Source organism: Micromys minutus (assembly GCF_963924665.1).
Source record: "Micromys minutus genome assembly, chromosome: 20".
Classification (NCBI taxonomy): domain Eukaryota; kingdom Metazoa; phylum Chordata; class Mammalia; order Rodentia; family Muridae; genus Micromys; species Micromys minutus.
This window is the reverse complement of record NC_137955.1, coordinates 2727081-2730912: the sequence shown is the minus strand read 5'-3', so window position 1 is coordinate 2730912 and position 3832 is coordinate 2727081. Positions and strand designations below refer to the sequence as shown.

The window sequence follows — 3832 nt, the reverse complement described above, 5'->3', positions numbered from 1 at the left end:
CAATATTCAGCAAGGTGGTGGTGGGGGTTTAGCAGACCTAGCTTTAGGTCCATAGGCAAATCCTCCACTTTGTGAGAAGGAAAATGATAGGTTGTCCTCTTGTAATGATGTTATAAAGAACTGCCTTTTTGTTTGTTTTGGTTTTACGTCACATAGCCTCAATTCTACAGCCCAAGCTGAGCTGGAACTCACGGCATTGCCTAGGCTGGCCTTGAACATGTGGCCCTCTTCCTGCTCAGCTTTAAAGTACTGAGGTTATGGACATGGATCTCCACACTTCAGGAAAAGATGATTTTATCAAGAACGCCACCCACAGTGACATGCTTCTTCCCAATGCTTTTCAAATAATTTTTTTGAAGTTAAGTTTAATGAATCAGCTATTTACTTTTGCATCCACTGTTTCACAGCCATCTCCTGCCTGCGTTTTAGCAGCTTTAGAGACGAAAATTAGTCAGAGATTTAGCACTTCTGACAGCATAGGGCCAAAGAGCATTTAACGCTAACTCAATTAAGTAGTGTTTGAATAAGTACATTTGGTGGCACAGTTAAAACTTCCTCATTTTATGTATGTGAAAAAATAATAACCAGCCTAAAAAGATGTGAGAGGAGTTCAAGGAGTCTTTCTTCTGGTGGACATCTGCAACAAGAAATATTTGGGAAAAACACAAGGGCATAAGCTGCATCCTAAAGAGTAATTACCCTGGGATAGACAAGTTGTACATCAATGTGGCCACAAGCTCACTAACTACATCCTGAAATAGTATCCAAATCACAGTGATCACTGCTCATAATTTGCGAGTTTTAGGTAAGTTGACAGTTATGACATTATCTTGAAAATGACAATGAAAAATGAATGATACAGTCTTATACTGCCTTCAATATGTCTAATATCCAGTAAATCGGTATGTCAGTGACTATCATAGGCTCCATAGAATTCAGTCCTGATAAAGGGCAATAAAATAAACTCAGTTGTAATTAAAATTTTTCAAAATTTATGATAATATAAATTTTCCAAGGTTCTCCCTGAAGTCAAGGTTATTCAGAAATTTTCCTAAATATCCTCAAGTGTTCTTATACATTTCATTTGAAGTCACATTTGGCAACCTCAAACTATATGTACAACAAATTTCTACAATGAGATTTTAAGCTTCAAAGTTGTTGCCTCAAAGTACTAAGGGTGGCATTATTTATTCTGGAAATAGCTGGCCCAGAGAAGATACCATGGGTAAGGATAGCATAAACTTTGGTGGCACCAGCAGAGAGTAGCTTGTCTGCAGCATGGCAGATGGTACCACATGTGTCAGCCATGTCATTCACCAAGATGGCCACATGGCCCTTCACATCACCCACAAGAACCATCCAGTCCACTCCATTTGCTTTCTTTCTCTCTTTGTGAAACAAAGCAAATTCCACACTCTGTCTGCAATTGATATAACCCTTTTGGCTCTTCCAGCATCTGGAGAAACAATAATACAGTTTCTTCATGCAGTGATGTTCTCCCAAATCCACTGAAGAAATAAATGCAGGTTCTGCATATAAATTATCCACAGGAATATCAAAGAATCCCTGGATCTGAGAAGCATGCAGGTCCACGGTAATGATGTGATCAACCCCAGCAACTGACAGCATATTGGCCACAAATTTATCAGAAATTGGAACTCGACTCTTGTCCTTTTTATCTTGCCAGGCATAGGGGAAGCAGGGTATCACAGCTGTTACCTTGGATGAGGATGCAATCTTGCTCATGTTGATCATGATGAGGAGTTCCATCAGGTTGTCATTAATTTCCCTGCAGCCACACTGGATGCTATAGACAACCTCCCCTCTCACACTTTCACCAATCTCGACACTGGTCTCCTAGTCGCTAAACTTCTTGGTGGCCACCTTGCCCAGCTCCAGGCCCAGGTGATCGGCCACATGCTGCGACAGGTCCTGGTGAGAACTGCCACTGAGGAGCAGGATGTTGGGTATGGTGACACACTGGGACTGAGGAGCCCGCCCCAGAAGTAGAAAGGGAACACAACACAGACTGTTGACATGGTGGCCACTGTTGTGGCTGCTGCTGCAGTGGCCGCGGCTGCTGGTGAAGTGGGAGAACGTGGTAGCCACTGTTCATTCTTTACACTGAACCTTGGTGGAAATAGTAGAGAATTTTTTATCTAATACCACCACTGTGTCCATGCACAGGATTACACTGAATGCCTCATCGGCTTGTCAGTTTTAACTCTTACATCTTCATCCCCTGTGCAGCTAAAGAGATGCCCATTTATTTATCCTTACTTTGGGCATTACATTCATGTGTCTTCTCTGCAGGGAAACCTGAGGATAAAACAATGACTAGATCCAGTGTCTCCCATTCAGAGATGAAAGAGACAGACCGGCAAGCTTTTACCAGAGAGACTAACGGAGCCACTGTTTCCATCTGTGCTTTAGGTAACGTCTGGTAAATGAGAAAACTTATTTTTTAAATCCCCCTTTCTTTCCTCTTCTTGTTTACTTTCTTCCCTCCCTTCTTATTCCTCTCTTTTTCTACCTCCTACTTTCCTCTCCCTTTCTCTTTCTTGCCTTTTTCCTTAATAAAGTTAATAAAGTTTGGTTTATTTTATTTTTATGAGATGCTACTCTGAGCTTAATGGGCCTACTGTCTTTCTCAGCACCTCTTAGCATCTTTCAGGGTATGTGGGGGGATCTCTGGATGCCTGCCCGGGCTAGAAAACATCATGTGATATTGTCAGCATGACCCGAAGTGGGTGGAGCATTGAGGTGCTATGGAGTTCCTTGGAACTAGACCACTCACAGTGATTCTTCGATCTGCAGGTAATCAACCCTGACCTTCTCCACAGTACTTTTCCTAATCTGGACGTTTCAACAAAAGCACCACCCCAAACCTCCACTCAAGCTTTAATTTTCTAGCAGACATTAGATTTGTCTCCTCCTTTGCTTCTTAGATAGAACCCCAATTTCATTCATATATAATTACCCCTTCCCAAAGCCCATGCAAGAGCTGATTTCACCCCTAAGCCACAGTGAATCTGTTTAGTGTAGGGAAAAATCCCATTTTCCTGTTCATACTTATTTAGTTGTCATATAATCTAATCGTAACCAAAAAGACACATAGGAATTCTATAATTATTAACATTGCTGTGGAAATTCTCCTTGCTTCTATGATAGAATTTCAGAAAGAAAATGTCTTCTCTACATAGATTCCCACAGCAGCATATACCATTTTGCTACTGGTGTGAAGATAAAGCCAATTTCAAAAGCATGGGGAAAGCAAAATTAGAATAAGGGGCATTGCTGAAAAACTGACTCAGCTTCCTCAGGTACCCACTCTGCCTCTGGGTTTTCAATTGTGTGCCACAATACCCTTCTTTATGGTTTAAACCCACATGAGCCAGGGTTTTTCGTATTTTTACTTGAATGAACTCTGGTTGCTAAAGGTCCCAAGGATAGTGGATGCATGTGAGTACATCCTTTTCATCCTCTTCTTGGAGCTTCCAGGTAGAAGGATGCTCTCCATTCTCCATTCTAGACTACTCTGGATTAGGACTCCTGCTTAACTAACGTGAAACCAAAAGAATGATGTCTAAACCAGTGTGCTTTAGGAGAAATGCAGGAGAAAGTAAAGATAATGAGCCTCATGGGTTGTGTTTCCAACACTATTGTTTGGTAAGGAATAGTCATGGCACACTTCCACAGTGCACACCCACAGTGCACACCCACAGTGCACACCCACAGTGCACACCCACAGTGCACACCCACAAAGCATATCCACAGTGCACATCCACAGAGCACATCCACGGAGCACATCCACAGTGCACACCCACAGTGC

The 3832-nt window shown here is 42.1% G+C and overlaps 1 pseudogene across 1 annotated transcript; it reads right to left on the bottom strand.

Annotated features, from left to right (window-relative positions):
• Positions 1–1149: 1149 nt before the first annotated feature.
• On the bottom strand, positions 1150–3520 carry LOC308433629 (ribose-phosphate pyrophosphokinase 2-like; annotated as a pseudogene). Its single transcript has 2 exons — positions 3417–3520; positions 1150–2080 (listed from the first exon to the last, which is right to left on the bottom strand). The product of its transcript is annotated as a ribose-phosphate pyrophosphokinase 2-like (transcript).
• Between the last annotated feature and the right edge of the window lie 312 nt (positions 3521–3832).